Genomic DNA, 12,455 nt, shown 5'->3' with positions numbered 1-12,455 from the left:
AAAGTACGCCTTTGTTGTCTTTCCCATGAGCGCTGCCTTGATCTTCTGGAAGTGATAAGTTTTAACGGGGTGGACCCGAAAAAAACTAAGGCCTGGGTCAGTAATAAAGTACGTGGAAGAAAATGGTCGTGGTAGTTTTTTCTTATAAAAATTTCTTTTTAGAAAAACAGAGAACAATTCACCACTCGAGATTTGAAACAAATTCAAAAATCAGAAATTTAATTTCCATAAGTAACACCAGCATTAAATGCGAATATCAATCAAAGCATTAATGGGTTGCAATGCATTAGTTCCAAAAACATTGGTAGTGCATAATGTATTAACAGTGCTCTCAGCGTGAGAAGAATGAAGAAGGATGGGGCAATGGTAGTGAATTGGTAAATGAGGGACAGGGTAAAGGTGTAGTGACAAAGACACAGTTACAATTATGTACAAGATGTTGTCCCTTGAATGGGTTATCTGATGATAGTATATTTGTTTCCTCAACGTCGTCCATGAATAGTATCGCTAGGTCTGGGGCGAAGGCTGCCCCCATCGCCACACCTTTGCTCTGTATAAAAAAGTCATTTTGAAAGACAAAAAAGTCTTTAGTCATTGCCACTTCCAGTAGTTCCACTATAAATTCAGTGGGGACGTTAGCGGGTTGTGATCTTTTCTCAAGAGCTCTTGTCATGGACTCCAGAGCTGGTGTTTGGGGGATGCTGGTGTAGAGCGAGACGATGTCCATGGTTACCAATAGTTGTTTGTTCACGTCAAACTCCATGTCGTCGACCAGGTTGATGACCTGCATAGTATCTCGCAAGTATGTTTTGGTTGTCTCTGAGAGTGGTTTAAGGAAGAAATCCACATATTTACAGACCGGCTCAAGGAGTGATCCACAGCCGGAAATGACTGGTCGTCCCGGTGGCTTGAGTGGATCCTTGTGTACTTTTGGTAAAGTATAGATGGTAAGGGTACGGGGATGATTCCCGTTTAGAAACTCATACTCCTTTTGCGAGAGGAAACCCGCTTCTTTGCCTTTTTCAGTGATGTTTTTAATAGTCATCCTGATTTCTTTCGTAGGGTCCCCGCTGATGTATGTGTAGCTGATCCCATCTCTTAATTGTGAGTAGATTTCCGCTTGGTAGTCCTCGACATTTTGCATAACAATTGCTCCCCCTTTGTCAGCAGGCTTGATAACAATAGTTCTGTTGTTCTTCAGGGTATTGAGGGCTTCTCGTTCCCCTTTGGTGATGTTGTACTTCACGTATGGTCTCTTAGTGCAGATCTTCATAATGTCACCACTGATACCTACTTTATCACTGCACTGAACCAATATTAATTATTCATAGATGCTCACCTCTAGAACTGTCCTGACGAAGACCCCGACGTGAGGACACCACTCACCCTCCATCCTGCTGGGGTCGAAACGTAGACCGTTTCACTTAAACATCTACAAGCTCATAGATTGGAAGAATCTAATTGAAAACGTATCTATGAGCAATTTATATATGGGAACAAACTGACCTGTAATAGGCTGGAAAGGTCATCTTGTACATAATTGTAACTGTGTCCTTGTCACTACACCTTTACCCTGTCCCTCACTTACCAATTCACTACCATTGCCCCATCCTTCTTCATTCTTCTCACGCTGAGAGCACTGTTAATACTTTATGTACTACCAATGTTTTTGGAACTAATGCATTGCAACCCATTAATGCTTTGATTGATAATCGCATTTAATGCTAGTGTTACTTATGGAAATTACATTTCTGATTTTTGAATTTGTTTCAAATCTCGAGTGGTAAATTGTTCTCTGTTTTTCTAAAAAATAATTTTAGAAGAAAAAACTACCACAACCATTTTCTTCCATGTACCGTTGATCTTCTGGAAAGCGTCTTCTTCCTCTTGGCCCCACATCCATGTTGCATCTTTCTTCGTCAGAGCACGCAACAGCTCTGCCAACCTGGCCAGGTTCGGTATGAACCTTTCACAGTAAGTGGCCATGCAAAGGAAACTTTGAACTTCCGATGCCGTCTTCGGTGCAGGGGCCTGCAGGATAGCTTGTGACTTCTTCGGGTCCACCATGACTCCGTCCAGAGTGAACACGTATCCGAAGAAGTCAATCGACCGCTGGAAGAATGAACACTTCTTTCAGTGGAGGGTGACTCCGTATTCTGCTAGACGTTGGAGCGTGGCGCAGAGGTGGCGCTGATGTTCTTCTATGGTCTCTGAGTGTATCAGAATGTCATCACTGACATTTAGTACTCCAGGAAGCCCTGACAGCAACTCCCGGATTGTGTTTTGGAAGATTTTCGCTGCTGCAGAGATTACAAAGTTCAGACTTCGAGAAGGTCGTAATATACCTACTCTCTTCGGCTAACCTCAACTGATGGTATCCCGCATTCAGGTCGAGCTTGGAGAACCAGTGGGATTCATTCAGGTCAGCTAGGATGTCATCAACGGTCGGGGTCAAGTGCCTTTCGCGCTTGATTGCATGGTTAGGCAAACGCATGTCGATGCAGAGTCTAATTTTGCCGGGTTGTTTTGGCTTCTCTGCGATGACCATGGGTGACACCAATGGCGTTGGCACGGTGACCTTGTCAATGACTTCTAGTTGTTCGAGGTGCTGGAGTTCATTCTCGACGAGTGGCCTGAGATGGAACGGTACTCGCCTGTGCCTCAAAGCTACCGGTTTCACAGCTTTGTCAATGTGTAGTTTGAACGGGGCCTTTTTGATGCAACAAAGACCCTCAAAGAGCTGCGGGAGCCGTCCCAGTAATTCTTCTATCTCCAGGTCTTTGACCGCATTGGCAAATGTGACTAGGCCAAGGTCCTCTGCCGTGTGGCTTCCTACAAGGATGTCCGCCTACCTGTCGATCACATGAAATGTAGTTGTGACCTCGTGTCCTTCTGCTTTCACCTGGACCGTCATCTTCCCCTTGAGTGGCAGTGGCGTCTGGCTGCCATATGTGAGGATTCGTACGTGTGACGAAGACAGCATGGGTTTCGGATTCAGTCGTTTATACTGCTGGGATCCCATTACATTGATGGAAGCGCCTGTGTCAATTAGTGCAGTGACTTCATAGCCGGCGATGTTGATGGTGCACGTGGGCTGTGGCCGCCTCTTTCGCTTCAGATCATTGGCAAACGAAATGAGGTAGCACTCGCTTTCCTCATCTGTTGACGAGTCTTCTAGATATTGCCTTGGTCGTACGGCTGTGCGGGAGAGCTTTGGGTTCTCGGACTCTTCGAATGAAAGGTGTCTCACTGCTTTCAACGGGGGCCGTCGCCCTCTGCCCCCTCGGTTTCGCGCTCCTACTCTGCATGCCACTGTGAAGTGGTTAGGGATCCCACACCTTTAGCATGTCCACCCTTGTGCCGGGCATTCTGTCTGAGGGTGTTCTTCTTTGCCACAGTATCCGCAATATGACCATTGCGTGCTCCTTCCTGGCCTTTGTCCGTGATTTCCTCGGCTTTGGTTGCGGAGAGCATCGGCTCGCTCCGTTTTCACCATGACTGGCTTCTCTGTTGGCTGGGTCAGTGCGGCCTCCATCACCATTGATCTTGCATTGGACAGATCATGTGACCTAGCCAGGATCAGAATATCCTCCAAGGTGATGCCTGGTTGACACGGGATGAGGGTCCAGAGGGTCTTATTTTGGCACCCTTGCATCATCTGGGCCTGCACTTCTTTGTGCTGGTCATCGTCTGTGCATGTACTTGCTAACTCGCGCAACATGCATAGAAAGCATCCATCGACTCCCCTTCTCTCTGACGTGCCTGTCGCAACTTGAACCTCTCGAAGTCTGGGTTTAGTTGGGGGTCGAAATGCACATTTAAGGCTGCCACCGCCACGTTGTAGTCATCGGGCCGACCAGTGTTGGGTGGATGAGCAAATAACTTGTAGATCTCATCACCTGCAAAGTGTAATAGTAAGGACCTCTTTACTGCGCCATCTGTTTCCCGCGTCGCCGTGAAGTAGTTGTCTAGTCGGCTTACCCACCAAGTTGGTCCACCAAGATGGCGATGGGTGAGCAGCCCAAGAAGTGAGCTCCGTCGGCTAGGGATCGTAACTAAACGATAATCCCTGTTAGCCTGAGCCAGTCGCTGCCCACCACCTCACCAAGAAACCAGAACCCAGGAAAACCGATTCAAGATACTCTACATTGACGGTAACTACACTTACCCTCGGAAAGTTACCGGATACGGGCCTTAGGTATCCATCGTTGCAGGAAGCAGGCCCTGGACAGCGACAACCTGCCAGCCAGCTAGGCTCTCCCTCACCACCGGAGGCTGTTCGATGGTCCCACGGGAGATCGCTGCGACAGGCGTGCTGACCGTAGGAGCACACGGACTCGGCGTCCTGATCTTCAGAGGAGACGACCCGCCATTTGATGTTGGGAACGCACACTTCATCAGAGGCACCGCAGCTTGATCCCGGACACTAGCGTTGTCGATCTGCCTTGCTCCGACACGACCACACGCATTGCCGTAGGGGCTCACGGACTTCTGGGATATCGCCATACCGTCGGACGGCAAAGGTCAGTGACGGGAACCTCATGGTTGAAAATTTGCCTTCCTGCTAAGTCCCGCCGCAGCGCCGAGGCAGCCTGCAGATCCACGGAGCGCCACTGCCGGTACCTTCACCCCCCCCCCCTTTTCCCCAGGGCGCGAGCATTCAAGTGCCGATGATCGTGCCTGGAGGAGTCAGTCTGGTTCTGATAAGCGCGGTCTGATCAACCCAGAGTGTCCATCTAGGCAACGCTGTTGCTGGGCCAATAAGTTCACTCAATGGAGGCAGGGCAATGATCTGGGAATGTTGTGGCACTTGCTGCACTGGTGGTGGTCCTGGGTTCTGGGCTGGTTGTGCTTGGGGTGGTGCTGCGTGTGCCCCCTGGTCATTCATATTTCCCTTGTCTGCTGGGCAGTGTAGGGCCGATACTCTCTTCTCTATCCCTTTTGTCTGAGGCTATTCCTCTGTGTGTTTAGCCTCTCATGCGTGTTGAACACTTTCCTTGACTGCCCCCTTTTCCTCCTTCTGTGTTACTTTATTTCCTTTTTTAGGTCTCGGCTAGCGAAGGCTATGCTTGCGCAGTCATGCTCGCGAGATTTAATGATTTCAGAAGTGGGGCTTGAACCCGCCCCTCTTCTTCCCTCTTCTCCATTGGCTGGCCTCTTAAATGCTGGTCAGCCATTGGAGAAGAGCTTTGTCTCTCCAAACAAGCCCCGTCTTTTTCCGATTCGGGGGCGTGTTTTTTCACTTCTTTCGTGTTTTTAAGCCCCGCCCCTTTCCGCCCCTTTTACACGTGGTGGGCGTGTTTTTTTTTTTTTTTAGCGTCGGAAGATGGATCGACGTTTCAAGTCCGGTGAGTAAAAGCGTTAAAGTAACAATGTTGTTCCTGCTTGCATTTCACATGGTCCACGGGCGGCAGAGAAGTAACAGAACTCTGTCTTTTCCTTCTTACTAGAAGAAAAATACAGTGTCCGCTTCTGCTCTGCCGCTTCAGCTGCCCCCCCCCCACTCTTTCCCCTCCTCCTCACCCCTCAAGCTCGGCGTTTCCTGGCGTTCGAGGATGGGCGGCAGAGAAGTAACAGGAATCTGTCTTTTCCTTCTTACTTAGAGAGGGAAAATACAGTGTCCGCTTCTGCTCTGCCGCTTCAGCTGCCCCCTCCACTCTTTCATTCCTCCCTCTCTTTCTGTCTAGCAGTTCTTCTCTTACTGAAAACCTTGACTTCAAGATGGGGTTCTCACTCTCTTTCCTCTACTTTCTTTTATTTGCTCCCCTGTGAAATGGATCCAAAAAAGAAAATCATTTTTGCTGGAAATGTCGTATTTTAATTCTAAGGTGCAGCATCTGGAATAAAAGGTTAAAAATATGAAAAATAATTAAATAAAGTAACAGCGGTAGCAAACTGGCCAGATTGATTTTATTCACACCCAAACACTGTCGTGTTATTTTAATGCAGCGTGTGTTTGCGCGAGAGCGCTTTATTATTCGAGGCGCTGTGGGCCGTGCCCTGCCGTGTTATTTTAATGAAGCGTGTGTTTGCGCGAGAGCGCTTCATTCTTCGAGGCGCTGTGGGGCGTGCCCTGCCGTGTTATTTTAATGCAGCGTGTGTTTGCGCGAGAGCGCTTCATTCTTCGAGGCGCTGTGGGCCGTGCCCTGCCGTGTTATTTTAATCCAGCGTGTGTTTGCGCAAGAGCGCTTCATTCTTCAAGGCGCTGTGGGCCGTGCCCTGCCGTGTTATCTTAATGCAACGTGTGTTTGCGCGAGAGCGCTTCATTCTTCGAGGCGCTGTGGGCCGTGCCCTGCCGTGTTATTTCAATGCAGCGTGTGTTTGCGCGAGAGCGCTTCATTCTTCGAGGCGCTGTGGGCCATGCCCTGCCGTGTTATTTTAATGCAGCTTGTGTTTGCGCTTAGGTCTTCGAAGCGCTGTGGGCCACGCCCTGCAGTGCTATTTTAATGCAGCTTTGTTATATCCTGGCTTTGTATTTATGCATGTGATCTCCCACTCAGCCAGTGGAATGTTCAGTTTATGAGGTATCACAGAATGTTGGGAGCCAGCGAGTCAGTTGGGAAGGGCTGAGCAAGAGACAAGCTGCTCCTGGTGGGGTTTACCTTGGGCCTACTTTTGGTCTTTGTACTGGTCTTGACTACAGGTTATGTATTGATCTGGATTACTTGGAACTAACTACCAATAAACATCCTAAGATCCTCCAAACGTCTGGACTCAGTCATTACAATTTTTGGCGACGAGGATGGGATACGAACCCACGAGTGCAAAGCACAATGGATTAGCAATTACAGTCCCATCACTGCAGTCTACGACATTTAATCCTCTACATGAGGTATGTCGTTTTTCTCAACAGTGCACTACATTAATTGTTTTACCCGATATTGGGGGTTTCTTTAGAATTTTGTTTCTCTTCAACAGTGCACAATATTTTTAGGTGGTGTGGTTATTGGGTTTTATGCTCATCTGTTTAGTGCACAGTCTGCACCTGTTCACCACCTGTTTATTTTGTTATGTTACCTTCACAGGGTATCTGGTCTGAATACCATCTGTTGTTTTTCTCAAATTTAATGTGCTTTGTTTACAAATTTTCAATTGGTATTCAACATCTATATTCTTGTTTTTGAAATTGTTATTTAATGGGAAGTGTGAGTGATTCATTTGTTTATCTTCTCACTATTTCCTGTTATACTCCAGTTTTCCTTGTGTTATCTTTTACTGATGTCATTTGTGGATTCTGGATTCTTTTGTTCTGTGTTTTTCTCTGCTTTTCTATGTTTGTGTTCTTCTTTAGTTCACTGGAGGTTTTCTTCTCTTTCTATCTGTTAGCGTCTGATTTCGATTGTCTCTTTTTATACATGCCTGGCCAGCCAGTATATCTTGGGGTAGTCATTGATGTTTTCTCTTTTTGTTTCTGTGATTGTCCTAGTAGGGAGGATGGTCTTCTCACTTTTGTCTTTTTCAGTTATGTTTTGCATCTTCTGGTGGTTTTTCTGTTTTTTCATTGGTGTACAGTGTTTCCGACTTACTCTTTGTCTTTCTTCTTTACTTTATCTTTTCACTTGAAGCAATATTTTTGTTTTTATGGAAGAAAAGGGGATATGTTATATCCTGGCTTTGTATTTATGCATGTGATCTCCCACTCAGCCAGTGGAATGTTCAGTTTATGAGGTATCACAGAATGTTGGGAGCCAGCGAGTCAGTTGGGAAGGGCTGAGCAAGAGACAAGCTGCTCCTGGTGGGGTTTACCTTGGGCCTACTTTTGGTCTTTGTACTGGTCTTGACTACAGGTTATGTATTGATCTGGATTACTTGGAACTAACTACCAATAAACATCCTAAGATCCTCCAAACGTCTGGACTCAGTCATTACAAGCTTGTGTTTGCACGAGAGCGCTTAGGTCTTCGAGGCGTTGCTCGTGTTCGCCTCTCTGCTAGCTGGACCTGTCCTTGACCAGGGCTGTGTGCTCCTTGGAGCTCTTCATTGGGAGTGTTTGGCAGTTTGTTTGAGCCGAGGCTGTGATGGATGCTGTAGTTTCTGAGTGTGATGCTGCGTAGGAGCCAAGGACAGGAGTCTTGTGCGTCTGCTCTCGACCTTGTCTCCAGCTTTATCTTATTTTACGTTTGATGCAGAGTGGCTCTGTGTATGTGGGTGGCTCTGTGTGTGTGGGTGGCTTTGTGTGTGTGGGTGCAAATGCAATAGGTCTCGCATTTGAGAGTGTCTTGAGCAATGCCAATAGCTCTAACTTTAACAATGCTCAGACCATTGCATTGTAAATGCTTGTTTCTTCTCTTCACAGTGTCCTCCATATGCTGTGGGGTATCCCCCCCCCCTTCAGTGTGGCTTTGAGAGCCTCCTGCGCAATGTCCAGGGCAGCAGGGGGTGTGACTCCGGCCTCAAGAACGCCCTTGGAAGATCGCCTCCTTGCTTTCCGTGTACACAGAGTTAATCGGAGCAGCAGGGGAAGTCTGCGCATGCGTGCGCCTCCGCGTGAGCTGCCTTCTGACGGGGACCAGGTTCCTGGGGCCAAGCAGGAGCTGCCGTTTCAGCGTGCGGAGCTCGTGGAGATACAATGGGAGGTGAGACGCTGTGGCTGCAGTCGGGTGGCGCCGCTGACTTTAACGCATGACTGTGCTGGTGCTCTCACCGGTATTGCGCGACCACGTCCCCAGCCGAGCACACTCGTTGCGTCGATCGCAGGGGTGAAGGGATTCACACCCTCCGGTTCCTGCTCACCGACGGGGTTGCTTGCCGCTGCGTGAGGGCACCGATCGCCCACCCTCGTCGCCAATGTGGTGGAGTCAGGGCCTGTGCCAATGGCAATGATAGGGCCAAATAGCTTAGTGAAAAGAACAGGCACAACACATACTTAGAAGGTCTGGGCGGGGAAGTCCCGAGCAACTTCCACCCCTTTATTTTATACTCTCTGGCCACGCCTGTCCAGAGAGTGATACATTGGGAGGGAGGGGTGGGGGGGAAGCAGGCCACGGACAAAGACTTTGTGTGAAAAAGGCCGCTTTATTGGAACAGGTGCACATTACAATTTTAAAAACCTCGGCAAACAGTCTTCCAAAACTAAACCTCATTAAATAAACCATATACCTAACCCCACACCCCACCCCCTCCCCTAAATTTCTTCGAACCCGCCCACGCCCGTGCATTACAACATTACAACAATATCAAACATTACATTCCTGTATAACCCCATCAAAACCTCTAAATACAAACCTTCCGTTAACCAAACTCCCCTGCCTGCCCCGTTACAGCTATCCATCACCCAAACTGTGGAACCGAACTAAACTTAACCAACCTATCCTTTCCATGTCAATGACCCAACTCAACAAATTAATCAACCAACCTCCGGCAAAACTGTCAAAATTCAAATAACCCCCGCACTGCACCTGCTAAGAGCGACAATTACATATTAAAAAACCCCAGCGCACCTGTCCCAGAAAAAACCAATAAAAAATTCCGAAATGGAGGAAAAGCAAAAATGGAAAAAGAGGCAAAATATAAAAAAGGGGGGGACCAAATGAAAAACGTGTTTTTTGTGGGAGGGAAAGGGGGGGGACAAAAAACACTAATAGCCAAGCTCCCAGCCACCAGGTCACCAAACCTAAAATGGTGGATGGGAGCAGGCGCCCAACATCTTTATAGTTGGGCTACTTTTGGGCTACAAAAATTGTAGCCCAAATTCGAAATGACCGGCGCAAGGCCAGCCCACCCCCCCCCACATACCCCCTCCCAAACCGCCCGGGGGGGACCTCCCTGCGGTCGGCTGCCCCCCCAAACCCCCTTGGGAGGGAGGGGTGGGGGGGAAGCAGGCCACGGACAAAGACTTTGTGTGAAAAAGGCCGCTTTATTGGAACAGGTGCACATTACAATTTTAAAAACCTCGGCAAACAGCCTTCCAAAACTAAACCTCACTAAATAAACCATATACCTGACCCCACACCCCGCCCCCTCCCCTAAATTTCTTCGAACCTGCCCCCTCCCGTACATTACAACATTACAACAATATCAAACATTACATTCCTGTATAACCCCATCAAAACCTCTAAATACAAACCTTCCGTTAACCAAACTCCCCTGCCTGCCCCTTTACAGCTATCCATCACCCAAACTGTGGAACCGAACTAAACTTAACCAACCTATCCTTTCCCTGTCGATAACCCAACTCAACAAATTAATCAACCAACCTCCGGCATAACTGTCAAAATTCAAATAACCCCCGCCACCCAGAAAGAAAGGGGTGGTGTAACAACTACCCACCCCTCTTTCTGCCCCCCAACAGAGAAAAACCTCTAGACCCCTTGACCATGACTTTGAACGTTCACACATCGGGACAAAACTTCCCTAATTTCAAGCAAATATAGATCCATGCCCATCCTTGACAAATGCACACCATCACCCCGAAAAACTCCACCGCCTCAAAACGGATTTCTTTGTGAGTCACTCTCCCAAAACCCAAACTGCGGCAAAATCTAGAAATCTCCGCATTCACCTTCTTCCGTGCCCTGTCAATAGCTCTGGGGTTCAAAGCCCCTCTCCACACCCTCCGCGGGACCGATTCCGTCCACAGCACATGGCAACCCGACCATCGCTCCTTCAACAGGGCCAAATCCCTCTTCATTGCCCGCAATAAAACCACCCCTTTCACGCCACAGAGATCATTCTCGCCCAAATGTATCAACAAAATATCCGGGCACTGGCCCCTCACCATGGCATTATTCAAACACGGAATAAGATCCCTCCAAAGCATTCCCCCTTTCCCTTCCAAGTGATCCGAAAAAGCTGTTAATTGAACCCCAACATTCCCCCGAAATAACTTTTGCACGCTTGTACATGTGCCCACTTGATGAATGAATGCCCTACAATTCACACCGACAATTCCTTCGCATGGGGCCCAGCCACAGAACCTGAAAAGAGAAAAAAGAATGAGACTCACAAAAAGGGGGTTGACGCATGCACCTCCACTGCATTAACTTTCACATATTTATGAAAACAGTCTGACGACCAGCGCCCTAGCCGCATGATGTCACCCTGAGACCAACCCCGGTTGTGCGCTTCAGTCGCTGCCCCAATTCTAAAAGAATGAGTCCCAAACTGAGCCCCGTCCAAACCAATCCGCTGCAACCCTTTGCGCAAGACCATCCGCAGCTGATAATCCGTTACACAGGAGCCATTCATGTGTTTAAAAACCAAATCACTCCCTACTCCCCCCGACAGGATCTTCCATTGCTTTGCCAAACGCAGAGGACAAGTACAACTGGGGGTTCCTGCTTCTAAACACATCCCCTTTCCCACGCCCCTCTGATCCGTTTTTGAACTGGACAGCCAAATGTTCACACCTGTGTCCGTAAAAAACACCTCTTGCCAGCAAATGCCCGCTTTAATTTGGTCCCAAGGAGCTCAGAAACCCGAAAAGCCCCAAAGAACTACAGGTAAAACTTCCAACAAACGTGCTAACGTCTGCCAAGAAATGGGTGAGCGAGACATAAGAGCACCTCCCCGCTCCCTAGCCCAGCCCTCAAGCATCCTCCTTCCCATTTCCCCAGCAGAAGGGGAATATCCCCAAAGGAGCTTACCCATGAAGGAAATACCCACCAACTTCCCAGCAATAGTCACTCTAGACCAGTGGTCTTCAAACTTTTTAATGCCGTGCCCCCCCAGTGAAAAAATAAAATTCATCGGGCCCCCCCTCTTCACAAATATTCTATTAAGATTGCAATGTTGTCTCGACTTATTTGAAAAAACATATTTAAACATTGCAGGTAATTTCTGTTAGCGTTTTAAAAATGACACCAAATTTCTATGGTGCTGTGGACATAAGTGTGACTATATCTGTGTAATTGATAATCAATAAAATGTTATTCCCCCAAAAAATATTACACCAAATACCCGATTGCTTAAAACAAAGCACTGTTATCAGCATAATGCATCTTTTGGTCAGCGCCTGGCGCCCCCCCTGGGATCACTTGAGGCCCCCCTAGGGGGGCCCGCCCCCCAGTTTGAAGACCACTGCTCTAGACAAACCTTTCTCAATGAGGTCTAAGATAAACTGCGCAACATCTTCTGAACGGCGCCAAGACTCCTCCCTCCTACAAGCACCAGATGCCAAAAATTCCTTCCACGCCAAAGCATAAGCTGCGTGCGTGGAAACGGACAGAGAACCTACCACCAGTTGAAATACCCTACGTTGCCGACATACCAGAGGTGCTCCGGCATCGGGGTCGGCGTCTTGTCCGCCTCCTTGGCCAGCCCATGGAATCTCCCCCACTGCGAACGAGACAAAGCATCCGCAATGTCATTGTCCACACCCGGAACGTGCAAAGCCCTGAATGAAATGTCATAGCGCAAACAGCCCAACACAAACACTCTCAACAACTTCAAAATCTGCTCATCCCTTGCTGACTGCCTGTTGACGATTTGCACCACTGCCATGTTATCCACACGGA

The sequence above is a fragment of the Triturus cristatus genome, chromosome 7 (genome assembly GCF_964204655.1).
Source record: "Triturus cristatus chromosome 7, aTriCri1.1, whole genome shotgun sequence".
Lineage (NCBI taxonomy): Eukaryota > Metazoa > Chordata > Amphibia > Caudata > Salamandridae > Triturus > Triturus cristatus.
Note: the sequence above shows the minus strand (reverse complement) of the source record.